Raw genomic sequence first — 15,997 nt, 5'->3', positions numbered from 1 at the left:
GCCATTAATACAGGTGAAGAGTGGAAGACAGAGGATCCTCTACAGAAGAAGTTACAGGTCTGTGAGAGACAGAAATCTTTCTTGTTTGTGGGTGAAAAAAAATTATTTTCCATCAAAAATTGTAAATAAATTCTTTAAAAGTCAGACAATGTGATTTTTCTGGATTTTTCCCCGCTCATTTTGTATCTTGTAGTTGAGGTTTACCTATGATGAAAATAACAGGACTCTCATCTTTTTAACCCTTGTGCTATCTTAGATGACCCCCCCTTCCATTGACGTGTTCTCCCTACCATGACAAAGGTGGATAAAGGTGGAAAGATTTCATGTAATCCATGGACACCAGTGAAGATCACAAATCATTGAAGAAAAAAGGTTCAGAGCACTGTCTAGTGGGTCTAGATGACCCAACTCCCAATGTTAACGTGCCTAGGATAGCACAAGGGTTACATGGGAAAACTTGCACAATTGGTGGCTGACAAAATAATTTTTTGTCTAAAGCGGCAGGAGCATCAGAACCATCTGTGACTTTTTCAGATTAGAAAAATAGTGGACTTGACTTTAATGAAGCAGGTTGTTGGTAATTGTCCTGATTGCGATGATGGTGTGGAGCGGATTATAAAGAGGGACACTGTACACTGTTCAGGTCATGTGGCCAGATTTGCACAGATTCTGTTTGCTCTGTGTGTGTGCTAATCAGGCTGTTCCATACAGTTGGTTGCCTAGGATCCTTGCATCCTTGCATGTTGCCACATTTGGGAGCACATGAAGAGTTTCTGTTTCACTTTGAAAGAATTAGTGAAGTTTGGAATTCGGCACCTCTGAGAGAACAACAAGAAAGTCAACTTCAGTTATTAAAAATTAATTTAGAATTTTAAGTGAACTTACTTTCCCTTATTATTGAAATAATCAATTAAGAAGTTAATCTCAAATGATTTTCTTTTCTCCAACATTTAAAGCTCTCCAATAAATCCAAGATGCACCTATTTTCTCACAGCTGAATACAGACCTATATCTTTGTGCCAAAGTGCACTCTCAGATTTTCTCACCAATGACTTGACTTGTGTTTATTTCTTCTGAAAAAGCTTCTAGCCTGATATGTGCAATCAGAGCTGAGAGCCACAGCAAAGCGCTGAATCCCAGTGCCGTAATGAGACAGAGGAGAGGAGAGCATCACTGGAAGTGGAGGTGAGGAGGAGAAAAGTGAAGCGAACAGAAAATGGTGAAGATGCAATGAGAAAACAGGAAAAAGATCAGTGCAGATGTTCACCAGACTCCTGCAGCCTTAACACACACTGCCAGACAGATAGCTTTACACAGAAACACACACATTGCAACCAAATAAATAGCTTTATACTGAGCAACAGCCAAAGTGGGTCAGACATCAAAGTAGCCACTAGAAAAGCTGTTGGAGCTGTCGACAGCCACAAACATTTGCACAATTGCTACTTGAGCTGTCTGCACAAACATACACAGACACTTGCTCCTTGCAGACCTAAACAGCCTTCTGCTTCTTGTAAACTGCAGTAAATGGTTGCATGATCAAATGACAGAAATCATGAAGTTTGGGGAGGGCAGAGGTGTCGATTTGCTCTCAACAGCAGTTCAAATCATGGAAGCTTTCTTCTCCTCCACAGATGGTATCTAAGTTCAGTCTGCTGGGCTGTTTCTGTTCTTAAACACTGACATTACATGTTGTTTTTGATAGTATAAGTTTTGTTCCTAGATGAAAACCGTGAGGTGCCCCAAAAAGGACCAGTATGTGCATTAGATGGACAAGCAAACGCACATGTGTAGCTGAACTTAGCGTCCAGAGCCTGTTCCAGAAAGCAGGGTGTGTGATATGCCCTCCTAAGTTTAATGGTAAGTTTATTGATAACCTCAAGTTTTGGTTCCAAAACCGACGGGTTATTATTCAGGTTATGCAAGTTACCACAACTGACTCTCCGAACATAACCTGTTCCTTTGGTTCTAAGAATCCTTCTTTCAACCGTTATCTTCTCGACGTAGAACTGCAACAGAATTAGGGTATGCTACACTCTCAGAAAAAAAAGTACAAACGGTACCTTTAGGGAACAAAAGCTTGTCACTGGGGTGGTACCCTTAAAGGTACATTATTGTACCTTGAGTCAGAGGAGCAAATTTGTACCTTACTTGTTTGTACCTTCTAAGGGCCAATACTGTACCTTTGAGGGTCAATAATGTACCTTAGACAAAGGTACAATAAAGTACCTCTGGAAAAAGGTACAATTTTGTCCCTTTAGGGTACCGCCCCAGTGACAAAGCCATTTTGTACCTTTAGGTGGCAAAAAAGTTCCTTTTTATTCCTTAAGAAGTGAAAGAAAATAAAGACAAACAACAACTAACAATTTTAGACATTTATTTTAGTCCTTAAATGGAAAACTGTTTAATTCACAGATACAATAATAATTCATCTAACAACCATACAATGTAACATCACAAAATAAAATGCCACAATGTTTAGGATGTCATGTCTGATATAAAAACATTAAAAATAATTAGTTACATTTTTTAAGAAGCATTTCACTGACCAACTGACAACTTACTGCCACTCAACAAAATGAACAGCGATATCAGATACAGGGAATAAATACAATGGAACCATTTATATTTTCCTTCTTTCAATTTCATGAATATCACTAATAAGAACAGCAATATAGTGCAGAAACACATAAGTTTATTCAAACTCAAAGACCAAGCAAAACACTTTAACACACCACACCAAAGTAAAGAGAGTCACTTAAAACCCTTTATCGGGCAAGTGACTGTTTTTGGTAATTTCCGCACATGTTAGTTATCACGCCCATCCCCTGTCTTAGTGAGTTCAAGAATCATGTGATCTTTACCCAGCCAATCAGCAAAGATCATTCTACATTATAGGTTACTCAATTGTGCAACTTGACCAATCAGCAGAGACTAGGCTCACATCAAATTTCCCTTTTTCTCCAAAGTCAGAAAAATTTGATTTTGCAGCTCGGTTCACTGAACATTTTCAAAGGAATCGTCAAAACTAACCATGGTAAGTTGATGAAACTCATACATTTTATTGTTGAATAGTTGTGTTAAGTGTTGACATATAAGTTGTTTGCAGAGAATTTATTGAAATTAGTTAAAATACGGCATGAAAAATGCAGGCACCATATTTGATCATACGCCCTTTTCACTAAAAACAAAATTTTACTTGGTATGTCTGTTTTTGGACAACAAACCATATTAGTGCATTTTCTTTACAAATAAAGAAATAATACTTAGCATATTATGTTTTAATGTTACCAAAACACTGTTTTTAGTTTATGAATAGTGAGAGTGATTTTTGTCAGTTTATGATGTTATGAAAGTTGTTTTATTGCATGTGTTTAATTTTTAGCTTCCATCAATCTTTCATGGCAAGAGGAGGGAGACTGCTATTGTGCCAGTCCACCCTGACATTAGTGATGATGATGAGGATCAAGATGATGATGTGTCAGACCCTGACTTCATCCCACCCACCCACAACCAGGACATTCCCAGACCCTCACACACAGTTGTGTGAGGGTCTATTCAACACTTTTGTTATCAGCACTTTTTGTTATTAGCACTTTTATGTTCTAAAAGTGATGTTCAAATACATAATATGTGTTTTCTTATATATATATATATATATATATATATATATATATATATATATATATATATATATATATATATACTTATTATATATAAGTATATATATATATATATATATATACTTATTGGAATTTGTTTTCCCATTCACGGGCAAGTAACCAAATATGGTAACTTCATTGCTTCATTGGCATTGATTTTCTACACGAAAATAAAAAAAATTGGAAAAATGTCACCAATGATATAAAGTCTTGTTATGATCTCCAATAACACTCTAAGGTTGAATTTTTGAATTTTAGAGTATTTCATTGATGTTCTGGATTAAAAAACACAAGCTTTGAGCTGATCCACAATGCTATACAACCCTCCCAACACAGCTTAACATAAATGCTGCATACTAACAGAAAGTTTATCATCGACACAATATGTATCCAAAGCATGAAAATCCATCACCTCAAAACTTCATCAATGTGAAGGCTCTTCAAGAGCATTTAGGGCAGCTGAATGGTGTAGGTATTGCGGTTGTTGATCAAGCTAAAATGTTGATTACCCTGGTCACACTAACAGGTAGAGGCTTATCATTAACCTCAGACATTTTTAGAACATACCGCTGAATGAAAATCAGGGGGTTCTTCAGGCGAGATGGATATACAATGTTGTAGATGAAATAAGCACAAAAAGCAGCAATAACACCTTCCTCCAAACCAAGCGCCCTGCAGACTGACCGCCCATCCAGTTTGACCACTGCAGGGACCCTTTGAATCAGCACACTTCTCCACTCAGTGACAGCTTCGAGTTGTACAGTAGGATATGGCGATGGTGGCTGTTCCTGGAAGAGATTCAAATCAAGTCAAGTCACATTTATTTATATAGCGCCTTTTACAATGCAAATTGTGTCAAAGAAGCTTTACAGTCACAAGTTGTGAAAATTGTAATAAGTAAGTTCAATATTGATAAATTATTGATTTTTAACAATCAAAACAACTAGGGGCTAAGGCTGGGACAACAAAAAATGAAATATGACGACGCAAAATATGATTATTAGACCAAAATGGCAGCGTCAGAGAACTATAAACGCGTCACGCACTAGTTCTTTAAGCGATCTTAAAGGTCATTAAGTAGTTACTTTAAATCTACCACAAACATTCATTAAAAAAAAAACAACAGTTCATTATATATATATATATATATATATATATATATATATATATATATATATATATATATATATATATACATATATAAAAACACACACATACACAAAAAAACTGTTGGACTGTCTCTGTGGGAAGTAATGTAAAAAAAATAAAACTATATGCATATTACACACCTCCACAATTATGACGAGAATGTCATTTTTCTCCCTGAACTGAATCGGCAACAGCAGGATTGCAGCTCTGAAATCAATTCCTGAAAATTAAGTAAAAAAATAAAAAAACAAAAAAGTGTATTACGTGAATGTACAGTGTATTTTGGTTAGTTAGACCTTATCTTATAGACAAATGGAAAAGAGTCGAGTCAAGGTTAGCCTGTAGCCAGATCCTTTCAATAAAACACAACTTAAATGTTAACCATTATTTGTATGTTTTATTCTAATATAAATAGGGTAAAGGGTTTGAAAATCAAATTCTTCAATACTGTTTGTAAATGTAAATGATTACATAATCCTCATTAACATGATTAAAAATGATTCAAAGGGACACTTCACAAAACCAAAACATTCTGATTTATTTTGCCCATATCTCAAAACTTTAGAGTTAAATTTAGTTTGATAATTATTGAGTTTGATAGTATAGGTAAACTTGTGTTTCTATATTGAGAGATGACATTTTCAGCATCCACTAATTCCTGCCATTTTATATTTAAACATTAAGGTACAAATATATAAGGGACAAATATGTACCTTACACCTCGAAAAGCTCACAATGTACAATGGAAGGTGCATGATTGTATCTTAAGGGTGCACAATTGTACCTTAAAGATACATTTTTGTACCTTTAAGGGTACATATGCAAAGTTTGTACCTTAGGGAACAAAAATGGGCCTGTATTGTACCTCTTTTTCTAACAGAGTAGGCTTTTTTTGCCCTTAGAAGACAAATCCACGTATCCATTCGCTGTCTTATTCCGAAGAATATGTATGAAAGAGTGATACTGTTTTACAAAAGACTAGTGAATTCTGTTGTGGTTCTGTTGGGCATGCCTCCTCCAGGGGAACTACATCTGCTGTTCATTCCCACAATCAGCACCTCCACACCTGCTGGCCATCAAGGACACTATTTGTTCTTGAGGAGGACCTCCAGCCAGCGCCTGATTATTGTTCACCTTGTGGTAACAGTCTTTGGCTTCTAATGTTTAGCTGCACCTAAGATCTAGTGGCCTCTAAACTTTTGCACAATCCCCTTCCAGATATCCCATCCTATTAGCCTGCCTGCCTGTATGACCACTTGCAAGTCCCTCTGCCAGCCGTGTCTCATCCCCTCTCCAGCCAAGACATAATAAATCAATTAACTTCTACCAGTTTGTGTCTGCACTTGGATTCGGTAATCTACCACCTTCTGCTATGAGAATAATCTGGCCATTTTAACATGGATCCAACGGACATGTCTATCCCCCTGGACCCTGCTCAGCAACCCCTTTCTCACTCTGATGTGGACCTTCTACACCATGACCAGATGATCCTCAACCTGGACACAAGTTGAACACAGTCCAGGTTCAGTTGGATTGGCTCACTCAGTCTCTCTCCACACATACCGCCACTGCAGCGCCACCCACACCAGCCTCGCCTCCATCTGCTTTTCCCAGTAGCTGTGAAATAGACTCATATACCGGACCCCAAACCATATTCCGGAGACCTGGGTAAGTGCAGGGGTTTCCTGCTGCAGTGTTCTTTAATATTTGAGCAGAAACCTCTCACTTACGCCAGTAATCGAACAAAGGTGTCATATGTTGTTGGTCTCCTGGAAGGCAAGGCATTGCAGTGGGCAGAGGCCTCTTTCAACTGGCATGGTTTTGGTCAGCTCTTCTATTCTGACTTTGTGGAGAAGTTAAAACGTGTTTTTGACCACCCAGTGAGAGGAGGGGATTCATCGAGGCAGTTGATCTCCATGAGACAAGGAGCCCGGAGCGCTGCAGAGTATTCTGTGGATTTCCAGACTGAGGCCAAAGATGTGGGTTTGAATGATGAGGCACTGAAGGCTTTGTTCACTGATGGTCTCAACAGCTCAAAGAAAAGTTGGCCTCAAGGGATCCACCTTCAACCTTGGGTGAACTAATCTCCTTGACCATCAGGCCAGATTATAGGCAGCAGGATTGAGCAAAAGAACAGGGACCTTGTGGGTCTAGATGACCCAACTCCCAACGTTAAAGTGCCTAGGATAGAACAAGGGTTACAAAATGACAAGAGATTGCTTGTAACCCAAGTTACCCAAGTTTTCCCACATAGCCCCTGTGCTATCCTAGGCACTTTACCATTGGGAGTTGGGTCATCTAGACCCACTAGACAGTGCTCTGAACCTTTTTTCTTCAATGATTTGTGATCTTCACTGGTGTCCATGGATACATGAAATCTTTCCACCTTTATCCACTTTTGTCATGGTAGGGAGAACACGTCAATGGAAGGGTGGGGTCACCTAAGATAGCACAAGGGTTAAGATGCTCCACCAGAGAGTTGTATTGCCTGATTGAACAAGCAACAAAAGATTTTTTTTTCAGTCTGTCTGTGGAGCAGCGCTGGGACAGCAATCTGTTGCTGAATGTACTCCTCCTGTTGGTGAAGGCCTCATGTAGGGATGTGAGGGATTCCTCATGATGGCCCTGAACCTGCTCAAAGTTTTCTGCTCTTCCACCTCCTCCACAAAATCCAGCTTCAGTCCCACCACAGAGCTCACCCTCTTGATGATCCTGTTGAGCCTGCAGATGTTCTTCTTGCTGGTATTGCACCAGCACACAGCAGCATAGAGGAGAGCACTCTCCACCACCGACTGATAAAACGTGCAGCAGTTTTGTGCAGATTGTAAAGGAACGCAGCCTCCGGAGAAAGTACAGCCTGGACTGGCTGTTCTTATAAAGCTGGTTCGTGCTGATAGTCCAGTCCAGCTTGTGGTCCAACACAACCCCCAGGTACTTGTAAGTCTGTACCATCTCCACACTTTCTCCCTCTATGTACATGGAGGGATAAAGTGTGGAGGCTGAGGTGTTCGGGCTTTCCTTCTGAAATCCAGAACCATCTCCTTGGTCATCTGGATGTTCAGCTGCAGCTGATTTTCCCTTCACCAGGCCACAAAGTCCTCCACCAGCCGCCTGTACTCCCTCTCCTCTTCCCCTTTGATGTAAGCCACAATAGCTGTATCGTCCGAGAACTTATGCATGTGGCAGGTCCAGGTGTTATAGCGGAAGTCGGACGTATACAGCGTGGAAAGAAGAGGAGACAGCACAGTCCCCTGAGGTGCCCCTACACTGCAGCTGAGGCTACTGGAGACAGATCCCCCCATGCGGACATATAGCTGCCTGTGTGTTAGGTTTTCCATGATCCAGGACACCAAGAATGGTTGCACAGTCATCTTGGTGAGCTTCTCCTGCAGCGGTGAGGATGTATTGTGTTAAAGGCACAGGAGAAATAAATAAAAAAGCATTCTCACCCTCACAGCGCCTCTTTCATCCAGGTGGGAATAGGTGTGGTGTAGCAAGTAGAGGATTGCGTCCTCCACCCCCACTCTCTCCCTGAATGCAATGGATCTTGGACATGCTGCACCTGTGGCTTCAGCTGTTGTAGCACTAACCTCTCAAAAGTCTTCGTCCTTGTTTTCTTTTGAATGCTTGACTTTGGGGAGAGGAACAATGCACAAAGTCTTCCAGAGGGATGGAACATGTCCCACATTTAGGCTTAGGTTGAAAAGGTGCTGAAGAAGTGACCCAAACTCATTTGCACACATTTTCAACAGCCTGGGACACACTTGGTCTGGACCTGCTGCTTTCCTGATGTTCAGTCTCTACAGTTCCCGCCTCACCTGATGTTCTGTGATGTGGTGGGGAGCACATTCTGCAGGTGGAGGGTGTGGCTCACATGTAGAGGACATAGGAAGAGATGGCTGGTTAATGATGAGGAAGCAGCCTGAGCAGCTGGACCCTTCTCTGACTGAGGGGTGAGTACAGGCAGTGGGAAGGGCACAGTGATGGGTGTAGCGCAGACCCGGCTGGTATTGGAAGTGGGGGGTGAAATGTCAAACCTATTAAATAAAGGTATTGAGCTCATTGGCTTTTTCTGCACTTTCCCCCTCTACCTAGGTCACCTTCTTGCACCCTGTGATTGTTTTCATTTCTTCCCTGATGTTGTTTTTCTCTGGTTTCCTCTCCACCCTGTCCTTGTAGGTATTTTTTGCCGCCTTCAAGCAACTCCTTAGTTTGTCTGCCCCTTTTTCATTTCCTCCTGATTTTTGTTGTTGAAAGCTCTCTTCTTTTTATTTAGAATAACTTTCACTTTCCTCCTTATCCAGTGTTTATCATTTGCAAAGCAATGGACTGTTTTTGTGGGCACAACAGTATCTATACAGAAGTTCATATAGTCTTTTATTCATTGAGATGCTCCCTCGATGTCCTCTCCATAATGATCCAGCAAGACGCTCCTCCTCAGCCTCAGGTGTCAACCTCCTCCTTTGTTTTATTACAGGCTGTCTCCTCACCAAAGGTGTGTATGTAGGCTGTAAGGAGATCAAAACGTGATCTTATTTGCCAAGAGCGGGGAGGAGTGTAGCCATCAAAGATGTAAATATGGACGGACCATATTTACATCTTTGATGTTTCAACAAAACAAATCAATCGTCCTGTCATTGTGAGTTGGCCAGTTCACATACTGCTGCATAGATGACAACGGGGAATCCAGGGAGACATGATTAAAGTCCCCTGACATGACCTCTTGTGCCTGTGGGTGCCGTGCTTGTAGTTCCATGACCGTATTACCAACCACCTCCATCGCTGTCTCTGCGTGCGCTCTGTGAGGAATGTAAACACGGACAGCCAGGACGGCTAAAAGCTCACAGTCTCTGCAGCTGATGATCTCTTTAACGGTGAAGGGTCATGGGTCACACCACTTGTTGTTCATGTACATTGTGAGGCCGCCTCCTTTACTTTTGCCGCACGCCTCGGTGTCTCTGTCAGCGCTCGCCAGAGAGAAGCTGGGTAACTCCACGTTGTTGTCAGGTGTGTTGGCTGTTAGCCAAGTCTCTAGCATGAACAGACAGCACTCTCGCTAGATCCTTATACCGACCAACCCAAGGAGTTTATCTATCTTTTTTGCCAAGGCATTCACATTTCCCGTGATCACTGACGGGACTGGTGGTTTATATCTCCGGCTGCGTTCTTTTTTGGCGATGGCTCCTTTTCTCTTCTTCACCCCAGCATGGGTCCATCTGTATCTTCTTCTTAGCTCTTTGGGAATGTTATGCCATATTCCAGCCTTGCTTTTAATCAGACTCAAGAGTTCAGTTCTCTTGTAGACAAGCTTGTGGGTTTTAGAGACTTTTTTAGAGTCTTTCCTTTCACACTCACATTCAAACAGAGCAGTAGACTGGCAGCACACCTGACCCAGCGGCGCCATCTTGAATCTTAAAGGAAAGGATTCTTAAAGTAAGTTAAGGAGGTTTTCTTCCACCACACCTTCCTCATGAGTGTGATATTGACCTGCTTCCAGAGGCTCCTCCACCAACCATTTGTCTGTAAAACCTGTCTAGGCCAGAAATGGAAACCATGGAAGATTACATAACAACTTCACTAGCTGCTGGAATCATCAGACCCTCTTCTTATAATAATAATAATAATAAACTTTATTTGTATAGCACCTTTCCAGATAAAAATCCCAAAGTGCTTCACAGTACAACACGATAAAACAACAGTAAAAACACAGTAAAAACACATGATAAAAAGAAATTAAGAAAAAGCTATTTTAAAAAGATATGCTTTTAGCTGCTTTTTAAAAGAAAACACTGAGTCCACAGATCTGAGGCTGAGAGGAAGAGAGTTCCAGAGGGATGGGGCCACTGCGGCAAAGGCTCTGTCTCCTTTAGTTTTTAACCGGGTTCTCTTAACAGCCAGCAGACCCTGGTCACATGACGCAGTGACCTGCTGGGAGTGTATGGCTGCACCAGGTCCAGTAGCGGCTGGGTTTTCTTTGTCACGAAGAAAGAGGGTACTCTTCGTCCCTGCATAGATTTCAGGGGGTTAAACAGCATCACTGTGAAGAACAAAAATCCCCTACCACTCATCGATTCAGCTTTTAACTCTCTCCTAGATGCCACAATCTTCTCCAACTTGGACCTTCAAAATGCCTGCCATCTGGTGAGGATAAAAGAGGGAGATGAATGGAAAACTGCCTTCAACACGCCACTAGGCCACTTTGAATACCTGGTTATGCCTTTTGGTCTCTGTAATGCCCCTGCAGTCTATCAAGCACTTGTGAATTACTTCTTTTTTCAGACGTCAGATTTTTTGAATACCGTAGGTTTGTGTTTGTCTATCTAGATGTCATCCTCGTCTTCTCCCCCTCAGTCACAGAGCATGTCCAATACGTACAGCAAGTGTTACAGAGAGTCCTGGAGAACCGCGTTTTTGTGAAAGCTGAGAAATGGCAGTTACACACCACTTCCATATACTTCCTCGGCTACATCTTTGAGGACAAGCAGGTCAAAACTGACCCCGAAAACATTAGAGCTGTGGCAGACTGGCCTACCCCCACCACTGTAAAACAACTTCCACGTTTCTGGGGTTCACCAATTTCTACTTTTGGTTCATTAGAAATTACAGTTAGATAGCTGCTCCCCTGACACAACTAACCTCTCCGTCCGTCCTTTCCCACTGGTCAGAGGAGGCAGATAAGGCCTTCTCCACACTGAAAGAGAGGTTCACATCAGCCCCTGTTCTTCAATATCCCGATCCAAACCTGCAACTCATTGTGGAGGTAGACACATCTGAGGCTGGGGTAGGAGCTGTTCTATCACAACGATCCATGGACAGACAAAAATTCTATTCCTGCGGTTTTCTTTTCCTGCTGAGAGCAATAACCATGTGGGAGTTTGGGAGTTGTTGGCTGTCAAGCTGGCTCTGGAACATTGGAGACACTGGTTGGAAGGAACCAAGAATCCTTTTATCATATGGACTGACCAGAAAAATCTTTCCTATCTGCAGTCAGCAAAACAACTAAACCCTCGGTTTGTTTTTCACTCATCTTTATTTTTTTTTGTTCTACAGACCAGGATCCAATAACCAGAAACTTGACGCCTTGTCCCTTCAGTTTACTCTAGATTCAGCAACATCACCTTTTTGTGCCAGATTCTGTCCGCTCACCGGTCATCCAGTGGGGACACTCCTTTGTTCCCACTAGAATGGATGGAAGAACAATAAACACAACTGCTAACTAATGCATTAGACAATATGCTTAGTAATGCAAAATAATAAATAATGAAAACATGTTATTTAATAAATAATGCTCAATTATGCATTAACTAACATTAATAAATGGCACCTTATTTTAAAGTGTTACTAAAATATCTTTTTGTTATGTTTCAAAATGAGCGATGCAACTCTGAGGTAAACAAGCCTGTAGCCTTGGGCTGCAACTATGAAGTGTTTTTCCTGCAGTCTAACGCTGTCTTTACTCGGCATGTCTGCACTACATTTCTGCATTAAGAGCTTGAGAGGGCAGGCATCCCATAACACAAACCGGGGGTGATTTATTGCAGCAGACAGCCAGTGTTTTCATTGTCAAGAGGCTGGTAATGGGAGCCAATTGAAGAATGAAGGAAGCAGTGTTGAGTGTAGGAAGCCAAGTGAGGAGCGCTGCGGGAATGTGCTGTTCTTTTCTGTCAATCTTCAAACTGCCTGGCTTCCTCTGCACAACTCAGCACACCTCCACTGGACATGGACTCAGCCGAACCTCCTATGTAGCTGGTTTACAACCCCCCCCAACAGCTTTATGCAGAGTAAAGGGGATGGATTATTATGCAAAAAAGGGATTTCGGTGGGCTGCTGGTCTTCTCCAGAAATGGGATTAAAGTTAACTTTAGGACCAGTCTAAGAGTTTACAGGTTTTACAGATATGTTCACAAACTGCACATGTTTGTATGGTCCCAGGATACCCAGCCCCCCTGGGATGCAGAGAGCCAGAGTAAAGGCCCGTACACACCGGGACGAATTTCGTGCGCGATTTTCGCCGACGTTTAACGCCTTGTGACTAAACAAAGGGCACCAATGAAAGTGTGCACACCGACGCGAAAAAACGCCACGCGTCAAAAGAAAACGAACCCCAGGCGTTTTTTTATTCGACCAATGAGATCGGCGCTTTTGCACACGTGTCTGGAGCCTCTGAAGTTACAGTAAAACACAACTTGGGAGCGCTCAAACACAAAACTGCCTTGCTGAGCACACATACCAGCGAAGAAGATAGACGCCAAGTAGCATCTACACTGCCGCGAAGAAATAATGACGGACATTCTAAAATATCCCCGAACGAAGCACCAGTTGGAGCTACCGGTGCTTGAAATATTCATGTTTTCTTTGTATGATTCTGACAAGCGCGTAAATACTTGCTCTCTTCTTCTGAGTGAAAAGCGACTTTAAGAAGCGTAAAGTTGCGCAGCGCCACCTTGTGTACAGGAGTATTTCTGTTTACATTAAGCGCCATCTAATGTCAGGGAATGAAATTGCATGTTCACTCGGCTCATCGTCAGCGAAAATCGCCTGGGTGTGAACACAAAAAACGTGGCGAAAAACGCTGGTGAATATTCGTCCCGGTGTGTACGGGCCTTAAGGCATGAAAACGTTTAAGGACGATCAATGAATAAAACAGCTCAGGTGAGGCGGTGGCCCCTCTTCAGCGCTTGTAGAGCCTAAGTTGTACAAATAGCTGATCAGAGTTCACCTTCACCGTTTTTCGCTGACACTTCTGCAGGAAATTTCCCAAATTGTGTGATGCTAGGTGTAAGTGGCTGTATTGACTTTAAAATATTGCTAGGCCACCACACAGCGAGAAGCTTGAAAGAGCATGGTTGTTGATGTATTACTGCTTTGGAGGGTGTACACAATAAAGCTGGTTTACATCAATAGATATTTTTTGGTGTTTCTTCAACCTTGTTTTGAATGTTTTACCACTATATTAACTATTAACCCTTTTCCCACTTTGTTATCCTGCAGGACCTTTGTTGTCAAAGGACCACAAAGTGCCAGGAAAGAAATGGTTCATCATTGCACCTTAATGGTTGCATTAATGGAAGCTAAATTAACGTAATTAGGTTGGAGCCAGAATTAAGCCATTTCTAATCATTTAAGCTTTCAATACAGTCAATGCTGGCAACTAGTTTTAATGTGTTATTAAAAGTGTTCTGTAGGATTTCTTACTCGTTTAGTTTATGAATGCAGCATATCAAGGAGCCAAAGGCTACAGTAAGTTAAGTTGTTTTTTTTCATAATAAAAGGAGTAAAAAGACAGTGGTACTCTGCCTGAACCATAAATAATTACTAATACCCAGAACTAACCAATTTTTTTGAAATGTCCAGAAGAGAGAGAGAGAAGAGCAAAAGCACTTCCCTTTTAGATCCTTCATGGTTAAAAGTGGAACACAAGGACACCTGTCACCTTTTTTTTCTTTTAACTTGTCCTGTCCAACAGCTGAGCAAGCAGAACAGAGCTGAAGGCCTCTTGAGTTGGACAGATTTTTCTCTTACAATAGGCGGGGTTTATGATTTTTTATACAAATAGAGAATATTTGTATAAACCCTTTTTGTATTTGAGGCTAAGCTTTATTTTTTATAATTATATTTGTATGCATTCCTTCTTGGACCTGTCGGAGGAAAAGAAGAGAGAAAGAAATAGAGTGAGATGTGATGATGGGATGGGGGATAAGGGGCCAAAATGGGGGGAGATGGCAGTCGATAATACAAACTCAAAACACAAGAGTGTCATAAGTAAATTGCATGACTTAGTTCTTACATACACACATCTACACACACCAATAGTCTGCACACAGATATTTATAGGTTTTAAGTATATTCATACTTTAATGATGGAAGATTTACACACTGGTACACACAAGATTTGCATTATCAAAATTCTTAAAGAGGGGTGTAAATACAGCACCCATGCCCTTACGTATTTGTGCAAAAGTGAACATGCAGGTGGGTTGAATAGAGTGTACCTTGATCACACTGAATGCTCCAGCAAAGGCAGGAGGCCCGGCACCCCAGAGCCAGGGGCAGACAGCGCAGCAGCCCGGCCGATCCAGGCATCCAAGAGCCCCACCGCCAGACAAAGGATTGGGAGCAACCACCCTTACGTACATCGGACCCTCACCAGGGAGCCGGATACCAAGATCTGTCAGCCGTTGGCGAGGAGTAGAAGGAACAGAAAGTACACAGAGCCGGAGCCAACAGCAGGTCAGGGTCCTGTCCCACCCCAAGGCACTTCGGACCCATACCCAATGACCCAACTGCTACCGACCTGAGACCTACCCCAGCCTCCAGAAAATAGGTATGCCACCGCCCGGGAGTCCTGAGCCCCCAGCCCACCCCCATAGGCAGCCCGGGACAACCCATGACCAGCCTGCACTGCACACACATAAAACCTGCCCACCAGCCCTTCTGAGGACAAACCTGGGGAAGTGGCAGAAACTGACCGCCCCACTGGGAAGGTGAACACAGGCGACCAGCAGAGGTCCCAGACAGGGCCAGCGGACGGTGAGCCTTAGAATCAGGCTCTAGTGGCTGTCAACAACCATGGAAGAATTGGGGTGCCCTGGTGTGCCCAAATAGAAGGGACCCTACCTGCTTCATGGGGTATACAGTCCACCCTGCCCAGGTGTTGTGGACTCCCGCATCCCGTGGAAAAGAGCAGCAAGGTCAGGGACACAACAACCCCCAAGACGCCACCAGTGCCCTGGCAGCAGACGCCGGCCCGTTCCACCAAGCCAGGGGGGGGGGGGGGGATTCCCTTCGCGCCATGTGTGTTTATGTGTGTGTCTCCAGGGTGTCCCCTGCCTTTGCCCATGAGTGGTTAGGATAGGCTCCAGCAGCCCCGTGACTCTGAAAGGGACAAAACGGGTTTAGAAGATGAATGAATGAATGAATAAATGAATAAATGAATAAATGAATGAATGAATGAATGAATGAATGGTGGTGACATGGTGTATTCAGGAAGGTACCAGTGGGGGGCATCGATCTGCAGGCATCATTCCAACTGTCCAAATCTGTGGTCGTGATTGTGGAGCCACTGGTGCTTTTTCCACTCAAAACACTGTTGCAAATCCCAATAACTGCCTGTTCTTTTCAAAATGTTCTTTTAGAAAAGGATGGAGACAGTTTAGGTTTCCCAAACAATAAAAATGTGTTGCCAT

The 15,997-nt window shown here is 42.4% G+C and overlaps 1 protein-coding gene and 1 long non-coding RNA gene across 2 annotated transcripts in view; one reads left to right on the top strand and one right to left on the bottom strand.

The window, feature by feature from the left end:
• Positions 1-15,997, top strand: part of LOC144984092 (uncharacterized) — a 379,397-nt gene that overhangs the window by 243,017 nt on the left and 120,383 nt on the right. The window lies entirely within an intron of this gene.
• LOC144984179 (uncharacterized) lies at positions 3,722-6,822 on the bottom strand. The gene is made up of 2 exons (XR_013647877.1): positions 4,952-6,822; positions 3,722-4,450 (listed from the first exon to the last, which is right to left on the bottom strand). It is a non-coding gene; the product is annotated as an uncharacterized LOC144984179 (long non-coding RNA).

The sequence above is a fragment of the Oryzias latipes genome, chromosome 15, assembly GCF_053564925.1.
Source record: "Oryzias latipes strain Hd-rR chromosome 15, Olatipes_Hd-rR_3.1".
NCBI lineage: Eukaryota > Metazoa > Chordata > Actinopteri > Beloniformes > Adrianichthyidae > Oryzias > Oryzias latipes.
This window is presented reverse-complemented; position numbering and strand designations above follow the sequence as displayed.